The sequence below is a fragment of the Nycticebus coucang genome, chromosome 6, assembly GCF_027406575.1.
Source record: "Nycticebus coucang isolate mNycCou1 chromosome 6, mNycCou1.pri, whole genome shotgun sequence".
NCBI lineage: Eukaryota > Metazoa > Chordata > Mammalia > Primates > Lorisidae > Nycticebus > Nycticebus coucang.
The window spans coordinates 138,217,680-138,229,923 of NC_069785.1; positions in this window are offsets into that span (position 1 = coordinate 138,217,680).

The following is a 12,244-nucleotide window of genomic DNA, read 5'->3' on the forward strand; positions in this document are numbered from 1 at the left end:
TTGTGTGTGCCTGTTAAAGTCTAGTGCTTTGGGGATTGCTGAGAATGAGATCCCCAAAGGAAAGTTTAGGGGTCACCACAGTTCGGCAGCCCAGCCCCTGCCACGGTTTCTAACCAGTGTGCCTGCAAATTCTGAGCGTTGTTTTTTTTTTGCCTTACACAAATAAGCAGGTGCCAGTTATTGAGTTCAATTCACACTATTTCTTAAATTCAGGATCTAGTGGGAAGGGACAAATAATGTTAAATCCTTTTCCTCCAACCACTTTCTTTAACCTCTTCCTCTTCTTCTGTTGTCTCTGGGCCTTTGCGTTACCTCTAAGGCGCGTTGGATTTGTGGGGGGCGGGGGGGAATGGAATTGAACAGAGGAGAAGAGAAGATGATAGAAGTAGATTGTGGAGGTTTGAATAACTCCACCCCTACACCTGCGACATCCCAATACTGCTTCAGAACACATACTCTTTCTTTTCCTAGGGGCAAATATCCCATGTTCAGGTTTGGTCTGTTCATTCCTGCAGGACTTTTTTCTTTGGCATCGAATCGAATCTGGTTTAGAAGAGTACTACTGTTTTGGACATTCAAGGTACTCCTTTGCACTCTCCAATTAGTTTCTTTTTGTCCTTTATAGTACATTTTGATCTTTGAAAACCTTTAATAGATAGCAACTGAAGGTCTTTTCCTGTTGTATTTCATATTTCAAGTGTTGTCTTGCTTTTTTTGTCTTTTTTTGGGGGTTCATTTTTTAGGCAGTGTCTTGCTCTATTGCCCAGTGCATGATCATAGCTCACTGCAGCCTCCAAGTCCTGGGTTGGTGCACTCCTGCCTCAGCCTTCCCGGTAGCTGGGACTACAGGTACTTGCCACCATGCTGTCTACAAATGTTTTTAGAGAAGGGGATCTTTTTATGTTGCCCAAGCTGGTCTCCAACTCCTGGCTTCAAGGGACCCTTCCCCCTCAGCCTCCCAAAGTACTGGGATTACAGGTCCAAACCACCATGCCCAGCCAGGTCTCTGTCTTTAAATCAGAACATTTAATTACCTCCTTTTACTTGGTAGCAAAGCCCCTGTCCTGAAATTACTAGTAATCGATGAGATGCCCTAGTTGGGAGGGGCAGTTATAAATATTGGTATAGAGTGAAATACGTTGATGTTCTCAAGTGGGGCTTCTTCAGCAATATTGACATTTTGGCCTGGGTAATTATTTGTCATAGGACCTGTCCTGTGCATTATGAGATGTTTAGCAGCATTCCTGGCTTTCATCCATTAGATGTAGCAGCATTCTCCTAATCATTATAATCAAAAATGTCTCCATATGTCACCAAATGTCCACTGTGGGGACAAAGTGGTCCTTGGTTATGAATCAACTGTTGTGATAAAGGAAGACAAGACATGTCAGATTGTCAATGAGGTTTTATTTACATCACATTTATTTATATCTGGCATACTTCTTACATTTTTGGAAATAAGAGAATTAAGGATCAGGTAAGGTGTTGACTGTGCAAAAGGGAAAATATCAGAACATTTCTGTGCCCACAGTATAAGAAAAACGGAAAAGTAAAGGTAGAAATTAAGTGGCTTCATAGAAAATAGCTTCTTTCTTTTTAAAAAGAGGAACAATTCTTTAGTAGTGTCAAATATACCATCAGGCCTCCTCCTTTTTACCAGATCATAGTGACACATGAGATCCAATGCTAAGGCGTACATAAACACACCTGCTCACAATCACTTCAACCATTTTTGAGCAATGATTTACAGTGTTTTTGATGAAACTAACCTTATCTGAGTCTCATAAATGCCCAATGCCTAAAATACAGGTGTTGTTTTGCTGAATGAGTTAGGATTAGATAAGGATATTCATCGCCATTTTTCAGATGAACACATGTTTCAGAGAGTGGCTTTCAGCTTGGGGCAATGGTTCAACCATAGGCTTGTGGTGGACAGAGCTGTCTGAATCACTCCTCTCCCATTTCTTCCATGTGTGACCCTGGGCAAGTTAGCTAACTCTTCTAAGCATATTAGTTTGCTCCCCCATAACATAGGGCCTATACAGAAGCTCAAAGACTATTGTAAATGAAGGAACAAGGATCTGAAACCAGATGCCCCCAACTCCAAAACCCATGCTGTATTTACCATGAATGTGATCAACACAAGGATCCGGACACACGTACAGGACTGCCTGTTCTGGGGCCTAAAGGTCTCAGGATGCTGCTAGAAGTTTCAACCTGAGGCTCAGAAAAGGACCCTGATTTCCTAGAGCTTAGGAAGTTGTGAGAAGTAATTTACACTTAAAAAGACGAAAAGAATGAAAGTAAAGTAACTGGGAGAATAATCAGTTCAGAGAAGTACTAACAGGAAAAGTCAGGAAACCCCGGCAGGAAACCTTCTGATGACCTGTAACCCAAACTGGGCCTTTCTAGGAAGTGATACAGGACCATTTAAAAAGGATTCTTTTGGACAATAATGTTAGTAAACCTATTAGTAAATCTCAATCAGTTGAAGGCAATGTATTTGGGAAATCTGGAAAGAGGGTTTTCTGAATTCCCAATTTCTAACAGCTCTGGATGTGTGAGCTAGAACCTGCAGGACTTGTATATGTCAGATATGTTATGACAGACACCACAAAAATAAAGGAACTGACTCTGTGGCAACATGGTACCAGATTATAAACAAGTCCTAAGGCCAGGCCATGCAAGGTTCAAGTCACACATCCCACACTTAAAGAATAAACTCTGTTCTGACTGTCACAAGGTCCTTCTCTAGCAGCTAAATAAGCACAGCCTTGAGATAAGCATAAGCAATAATAAAACAATCATAGCTCATCTATTACCAGATACTGACTAATTGGCTTCCCTGTTTTACAAGCTGTAACCACAGCTTTGATTGAACAAGAGACTGATTTCAGTTACTTTCTCCCGATAAGAAGACCACTGACCATGGAGTAGTTCTGGCTGGTTTACAGAGAGGGTGCACCAAATGCCTTTGTGTCCAAACAAGACCTTTTGATATCTAGGGCCTAATTATAATACATTTACAGGACAAGTCTCCACCCCAAAGTGAACATGAGGCTCAAGTGTTCTCAAGAAATTAGGGTATGTTCAATGAATCCCCAACAATAAAAAAAAAAAAATTAATAAAAAAAAAGAAATTAGGGTATGAAATAGGGTAAAACAACAAATATGAGGTCTGAAGACTGCAGTTTTATTTCTCTACAATTGCTACATTTTCCTCTTAATCAATATATTATATATGATGTCTCCAATATCCAGAAACTCAGACTGTACTACAAAATCTTCAGGTTTTCCTGTAATTGCACTTTTCCTGCTGATCATAAGCTTAATAAAAATTGTTTCACTGAGAAAAAAAAGTTCCAGAGGCCAGAAGTCTTGTGGGGATAAAATCAAAATGTTAGTAGAGCTGGTCCCTTTGGAAGCTCTGAAGAAGAATCTGCTTCCTTGACTTTTTAGCTTCTTGTGGCCTACTGTACTTCTTGGCTTATGACCCATTTCTCCATCTTCAAAGCATCTCACCCTAATCTCTACTTTCTTCATCATGTTGCCATTTTTTTCTTCTGTAGTCAAAACTCCTCAACTTCCCTCTTATAAGGACATTAGATTGCATTTAGGGCCCACCCAAAAAATGTAGGGGTAACCTCCCCATCTCAAGATCCTTAATCACATCTTCAGAGTTTCTTTTTTTTTTTTTTTTTATAAGGTAACATTCTCAGGTTTTGGATATTAGGATGTGAAAATCTTTGGTGGCCAATCTTCAGCCTTCCTCATACTCTCAGATACATGACTGTTGCACCATCCTCTTGAGCCCTTCTGTTTACTCATATATGACCACTTCCAACAAGACATGTCTCTTTCTGCCTCTTCTTCTTGCTTCCTACATTCCTATCCCCCCTTCTTTCAGGCCATAGCAATGACCTGATTTTCCAAAAGTCTGGTTAGGTTGTTTGACACCTCTATGCTTTGATACTAGCTGTTCCTTTTGGTCCCTCCTCAACTCTCTTCTTTATCTAGCTAATTCCTCATGGGCTTTCAAAGTCCTGCTTAACCACTTCCTCTTGAAATAAGCCTTCCCTAGTCAGGTAGTCTAATTTATATGCTTGTTGTCTAGGCCCCTCTAGACAACTATGCTTGATGTACTTTGATTAGACGCTGAGCTCTGTGAAATCATCAACTAATGCTTTAGTCTAATGGAAAGCCTAATACCTTGTAAGTGACTAATGATGGTTTACTGAATAGTAATGTTGATATATTAGTTAATGCGTGAAAATTATAGGGACAGAGATTTCAGCTCAACCTTGGGGAGAATTTGTAATAAATTGCACAAAAGATACAACTAAACAAAAGATACACACTTCTGGGGATGCTATGGGGAACTCAGGTAGGGTGTATTGGTTCTTGAGATTATAAGGTGCTATTTGGCTAAGGGATTTTACTATGATGTAGTAAATAGCCCAAGGACAGATCTCAGGGAGAGAACAGTCAGCACCTCACGCAGGGAGCTTCCCATGTCAAAGGTCTCAAGATGTTTTTCTGCACCTCTACACCTGTTGGGCACATTTGCTGTGCTCTGTCCATTTGGGGATAACTCCTGGAAACAGAGGGGCAGTTGGTTGTTGACTGAGAGAAGGAAATGGTATTGGGGAGGGAATGCTTTAAGAATTGGCACATGAGGATGTAGCAGTAGAATTCAACGATGAATATATCTGGTCCAGGGATTTTCTGTTGTTGTTACTGTTTTGATCTGACTGTTTGTTACTGGTCTGTTCAAAAGATCTGTTTCTTTTGGTTGAATCTTGGGAGGTTGTGTATTTCTGGAGACTTGTCCATTTCCTCTATTCCACCTAGTTTGTACAAATAGAGACTTATATAGTATTCATGGATGATGTTTTATATTTCTGCAGTATCATTTGTAATGTCACCATTCCCAGCCTATGTTGTTGTCTGCTTTGTTGAAGATCTGTTGGTTTTAACCATATGGTTTTATTTCTGGGTTCTTCATTCTGTTCCACTGATCTATGTTTCTACATTTATATAAATACCATGCTGTTTGGGTTACTATAGCCTTGTAGTATAATTTAAATTCAGATAATGTGATGATTCTATGTTTGTTCTTTTTGCTTAGGGTTGCTTTTGCTATTCAGGATCTTTTTAGATTCCATATGAAATTTGGGATTGCTTTTTCTAATTCTGTGAAAAATGACATTGATATTTTTCTAGGAATTGCATTGAATCTGTAAATCACTTTGGACAGTATAGACATTTTAACAATATTATAGTTATTGATTTGGTTCTCAGCTTGGCAGTTATTAGTGTGCATAAATGCTACTGATTGTGTACATTAATTTTGTAACCTGAGACTTTACTGAATTTATTTGTAAACTATAAAAGTCTTTTGGAGGTAACTTTAGGATTTTCAAGGTATAAAAAATAGGTATAGTTTGACCTTTTGTTTTCTGATTTGGATTCCCTTTATTTCTTTCTCTTGCCTGATGGCTCTGGTTGGGACTTCTAATACTGTGTAAACAGAAGTGGTGGTGGTGGTTGTGTTTCAGTTCTTTTTTTCTTTTTTTATTGTTGGGGATTCATTGAGGGTACAATAAGCCAGTTACACTGATTGCAATTGTTAGGTAAAGTCCCTCTTGCAATCATGTCTTGCCCCCATAAAGTGTGACACACACTAAGGCCCCACCCCCTCCCTCCGTCCCTCTTTCTGCTTCCCCCCCCATAACCTTAATTGTCATTAATTGTCCTCATATCAAAATTGAGTACATAGGATTCATGCTTCTCCATTCTTGTGATGCTTTACTAAGAATAATGTCTTCCACGTCCATCCAGGTTAATACGAAGGATGTAAAGTCTCCATTTTTTTTAATGGCTGAATAGTATTCCATGGTATACATATACCACAGCTTGTTAATCCATTCCTGGGTTGGTGGGCATTTAGGCTGTTTCCACATTTTGGCGATTGTAAATTGAGCTGCAATAAACAGTCTAGTACAAGTGTCCTTATGATAAAAGGATTTATTTCCTTCTGGGTAGATGCCCAGTAATGGGATTGCAGGATCAAATGGGAGGTCTAGCTTGAGTGCTTTGAGGTTTCTCCATACTTCCTTCCAGAAAGGTTGTACCAGTTTGCAGTCCCACCAGCAGTGTAAAAGTGTTCCCTTCTCTCCACATCCACGCCAGCATCTGCAGTTTTGAGATTTTGTGATGTGGGCCATTCTCACTGGGGTTAGATGATATCTCAGGGATGTTTTGATTTGCATTTCTCTAATATATAGAGATGATGAACATTTTTTCATGTGTTTGTTAGCCATTCGTCTGTCATCTTTAGAAACCAGGAAAAGACCCAAAAAAAAGGAGAATTTCAGATCAATCTCACTCATGAATATAGATGCAAAAATTCTCAACAAAATCCTAGCCAATAGATTACAGCTTATCATCAAAAAAGTCATTCATCATGATCAAGTAGGCTTCATCCCAGGGATGCAAGGATGGTTTAAGATACGCAAGTCCATAAACGTTATCCACCATATTAACAGAGGCAAAAATAAAGATCACATGATCCTCTCAATAGGTGTTTCAGTTCTTAAGGGGAAAACTTTCAATGTTACCCTATTCAGTACGTGCTTGATTTGGTAGACTATAATTGTGGTATACCTCTACAAGCCACAATTTAATGAACGTGAAGCCTGAAAATTTTCACATATTTGTTCTGTGCTTAGTTTGTTAAGGGTTTTTATCATGAAAGCATGCTGAATTTTATTGAGATGATCATATGGTTTTGTCCTTAATTTTGTTCATGTACCACAACTATTACTTTGCATATGTTAAGCAATACTTCCATCCCTGGGGTGAAATCCACTTGATCATGGCAAATTATAATTATTTTTCCTGTTTCAAATTGAGTATACAGATGTTTAGGTCATGTCTTTTTTTTTTTAATTTTTTTATTAAATCATAACTGTATACAATGATATGATTATGGGGCATCATACACTCACTTCATAAACCATTTGACACATTTTTATCACAGTGGTTAACATAGCCTTTCCGGCGTTATCTCAGTTACTGTGCCAAAACATTTACATTCTGCATTTACCAAGTTTCGCAAATACCCCTATAATATGCACCACAGGTGTGATCCCACCGATTCCCCTCCCTCTACCCACCCCCCCCTTTCCCACTTCCCCCTATTGTTAAGTTGTAGCTGGGTTATAGCTTTCATGTGAGAGTCCCAAATTAGTTTCATAGTAGGGCTGTGTACATTGGGTATTTTTTCTTCCATTCTTGGGATACTTTACTAAGAAGAATATGTTCCAGCTCCATCCATGTAAACATGAAAGAGGTAAAGTCTCCATCTTTCTTTAAGGCTGCATAGTATTCCATGGTATACATATACCACAATTTATTAATCCATTCGTGGATCGATGGACACTTGGGCTTTTTCCATGACTTAGCTATTATGAATTGGGCTGTAATAAACATTCTGGTACAAATATCTTTGTTATGTTGTGATTTTTGGTCTTCTGGGTATATGCCCAGCAGAGGAATTACAGGATTGAATGGCAGATCTATTTTTAGATCTCTGAGTGTTCTCCATATATCTTTCCAAAAGGAATGTATTAATTTGCATTCCCACCAGCAGTGCAGAAGTGTTCCCTTTTCTCCGCATCCACGCCAGCATCTCTGGTCTTGAGATTTTGTGATATAGGCTAGTCTCATTGGAGTTAGATGATATCTCAAAGTAGTTTTGATTTGCATTTCTCTGATGATTAAAGATGATGAGCATTTTTTCATATGTCTGAAGGCCTTGCGCCTGTCTTCTTCAGAGAAGTTTCTCTTCAAATCCCTTGCCCAGCCTGCGATGGGATCCCTTGTTTTTTTCTTGCTGATGCGTTTGAGTTCTCTGTGGATTCTGGTTATTAAACCTTTGTCAGAGTTATACCCTGCAAATATCTTCTCCCATTCTGAGGGCTGTCTGCTTGCTCTGCTTACTGTGTTCTTAGCTGTGCAGAAGCTTTTTAGTTTGATCAAGTCCCAGTAGTGTATTTTTGAAGCTGCTTCAATTGCCCGGGGGGTTCTCCTCATGAAATACTCACCCAGACCAATTTCTTCAAGGGTTTTCCCTGCATTCTCCTCTAGTATTTTTATAGTTTCATGTCTTAAGTTTAAATCTTTAATCCAATGAGAGTCTATCTTAGTTAATGGTGAAAGGTGTGGGTCCAATTTCAGTCTTCTGCAGGTTGCCAGCCAGTTCACCCAGCACCATTTGTTAAATAGGGTATCTTTTCCCCACTGAATGTTTTTAATTGGCTTGTCAAAAATCAAATAGCGGTAAGTAGCTGGATTCATCTCTTGGTTCTCTATTCTGTTCCAGATATCTACTTCTCTGTTTTTGTGCCAATACCATGCTGTTTTGATCACTATCGATTTGTAGTAAAGTCTGAGGTCTGGTAGTGTGATTCCTCCTGTTTTGTTTTTATTTCTGAGTAATGTCTTGGCTATTCGAGGTTTTTTCTGATTCCATATAAAACGAAGTAATGTTTTTTCAAGATCTTTAAAATATGACAGTGGAGCTTTAATAGGGAGTGCGTTGAAATTATATATTGCTTTGGGTAGTATGGACATTTTGATAATGTTGATTCTTCCTAGCCATGAGCATGGTATGTTTTTCCATTTGTTAACATTTTCAGCTATTTCTTTTCTTAGAGTTTCATAGTTCTCTTTATAGAGATCTTTCACGTCTTTTGTTAGGTAAATTCCCAAATATTTCATCTTCTTTGGCACTACTGTGAATGGGATAGAGTCCTTAACTGCTTTTTCAATTTGACTGTTGTTGGTGTATATAAAGGCTACCGATTTATGAATGTTGATTTTGTAACCTGAGACGCTGCTGTATTCCTTGATCACTTCTAGGAGTTTTGTAGTAGAGTCCCTAGTGTTTTCCAGATACACAATCATATCATCTGCGAAGAGCGAGAGTTTGATCTCTTCTGACCCTATATGGATACCCTTGATCGCCTTTTCTTCCCTAATTGCGGTGGCTAAAACTTCCATTACAATGTTGGAAAGCAATGGAGACAATGGGCAGCCTTGTCTGGTTCCTGATCTGAGTGGAAATGATTCCAATTTAACTCCATTCAATATGATATTGGCTGTGGGTTTGCTGTAGATAGCCTCTATCAGTTTAAGAAAAGTCCCTTCTAGACCAATTTTCTTGAGTGTTCTGATCATGAAGGGATGCTGGATATTATCAAAAGCTTTTTCTGCATCAATTGAGAGAATCATATGGTCTTTGTTTTTTAATTTGTTTATGTGCTGAATTACATTTATAGATTTACGTATATGGAACCAGCCTTGAGACCCTGGGATAAAACCAACTTGGTCATGATGTATAATTTGTTTGATGTGTTGTTGGATTCTGTTTGTTAGGATCTTGTTGAATATTTTTGCATCTATATTCATTAGTGATATTGGTCTATAATTTTCTTTTCTTGTTGGGTCTTTTCCTGGTTTGGGGATCAGGGTGATGTTTGCTTCATAGAACGTGTTGGGTAGTCTTCCTTCTTTTTCTACATTTTGGAACAGGTTGAGTAATATAGGTACTAATTCCTCTTTAAAGGTTTGGTAGAATTCTGACGTGAAACCATCTGGTCCCGGGCTTTTCTTTTTAGGGAGGTTTTGTATAGTTGATGCTATTTCTGAACTTGATATGGGTCTGTTCAACATTTCCACTTGATTCTGGTTAAGTCTTGGAAGGTGGCGTGCTTCCAAGTATTGGTCTATTTCCTTCAGATTTTCATATTTCTGAGAATAAAGTTTCTTGTAATATTCATTAAGGATTTTTTGGATTTCTGATGAGTCTGTGGTTATTTCGTCTTTGTTGTTTCTGATTGATGATATTAGAGATTTTACTCTTTTTTTCCTGATTAGGTTGGCCAGAGGTTTATCTATTTTATTGACCTTTTCAAAAAACCAGCTTTTTGATTTATTGATCTGTTGTATTATTCTTTTGTTTTCAATTTCATTTAATTCTGCTCTAATTTTGGTTATTTCTTTTCTTCTACTGGGTTTGGGGTTGGAATGTTCTTCCTTTTCCAGTTGCGTGAGATGTCCCATTAAGTTGTTAACTTCCTCTCTTTCCGTTCTCTTGAGGAAGGCTTGCAGTGCTATAAATTTCCCTCTTAGAACTGCCTTTGCAGTGTCCCATAGGTTCTGATAGTTTGTGTCTTCATTGTCATTTTGTTCCAAAAAATTGGTGATTTCTTTCTTAATCTCATCTCTGACCCAGCTATCATTCAGCATAAGGTTATTTAACTTCCATGTTTTTGTATGGGTATGCAGATTCCTGTTGTTACTCAATTCAAGTTTTATTCCATGATGGTCCGAGAAGATGCATGGAATAATTTCTATTCCTTTAAATTTACTGAGGTTAGACTTGTGACCTAAAATGTGATCAATTTTGGAGTAAGTTCCGTGGGCTGATGAGAAGAATGTGTATTCAGTTTTGTTGGGATGAAACGTTCTGTAGATGTCTGCTAAATCTAAATATTGGATGGTTAGGTTTAAATCTAAGATTTCTTTGCTCAGCTTCTTTCTGGAGGATCGATCCAACACTGCCAAGGGAGTATTGAAATCTCCAACGATTATGGAGCTGGAGGAAATCAAGTTACTCATGTCTGTTAGAGTTTCTCTTATAAATTGAGGTGCATTCTGGTTGGGTGCATAGATATTAATAATTGAGATCTCGTCATATTGAGTATTACCCTTAACAAATATGAAGTGACCATTCTTGTCCTTCCTTACTTTTGATGGTTTAAAGCCTACTGTATCTGCAAATAAAATTGCAACACCTGCTTTTTTCTGATTACCATTTGCCTGAAATATGGATGACCATCCTTTCACCCTGAGTCTGTATTTGTCTTTTAAGTTGAGATGTGACTCTTGTATGCAACAAATATCTGGCTTGAGTTTTTGTATCCAGTCAGCTAACCTATGCCTCTTTAGAGGACAGTTTAAGCCATTCACATTGATGGAGAGTATTGATAAGTCTGGTGGAATTTTGGGTATCGAGTTTTTCAAAGGTCCAGTGGACATTTTTAATCCTTTCGCCAGTGTGGAAGTTGGAGTTTGATCCGAAGATTCTGAGTGAGTTTACTTTTGTGGTATAGGATTGGGTTGGTCATTGTGGAGGATAGGTCTGAGAACATCCTGAAGAGCTGGTTTACTTATGGCAAATTTTTTCAACATATGAATGTCATTGAAGTATTTAATTTCTCCATCATAGATGAAACTCAGTTTAGCTGGATACAAGATCCTGGGTTGAAAGTTTTTTTGCTTTAGGAGATTAAAAGTTGATGACCAGCCTCTTCTTGCTTGAAAAGTTTCAGCAGAGAGATCTGCAGTTATTCTAATATTCTTACCTTTGTACGTTATAGTTTTCTTTCGCCGGGCTGCTTTGAGAATCTTCTCTTTCATGTTAACTTTAGTGAAGCTAATTATGATATGTCTGGGAGATGGCTTATTGGGGTTGAATCGTGCTGGGGTTCTGAAGCTGTCTGCTATCTGAATTTCAGATTCTCTAGGCATGTCTGGAAAATTTTCTTTCATAATTTCATGTAGAAGGGCCTCTGTGTCCTTGGCAGCTACTTCATCAGTCTCCGAAATTCCTATAACCCTTATGTTGTTTTTTTTCGAATTATCTGAGAGCTCTCTGAGTGAGTGATCCGTTTTTGCTCTCCATTTCTCTTCCTCTTTGAGAGATTGGGAGCGTTCGAAGACTTTATCTTCAATGTCAGAAATCCTTTCTTCTGCTTGCTCCGTTCTGTTACTGAGGGATTCTACTGTATTTTTCATATCTTTGAGGGCTGTAAGTTCTTGTTTCAGTGTGTCTAAGTCTTTGGTGGTTTTGTCTTTAAATTCGTTAAATTCTTGAGACAATTTTTGAATTTCTCCTCGAATTCCTAATTCCATTTTATTAATCTTGTCTGCAAACCAAATTCTGAATTCGACTTCTGACATCTCAGCCAGTTGTTTATGAATGGGATCTTCAATCACATCTGCCGTATCTTTTCTTGGGGGGGTTGATCTATTCTGGTTATTCATGTTACCAGAGTTTTTCCGCTGATTCCGCCCCATGGTTTACTCCCTTTGGTTTTTCCCCTGGGGTTTTATCGAGGGCCCGTACAGTGTTGTGGCCTGAGAAACTGGGGCCCTGTCTGGTGTGGTGGAGCAA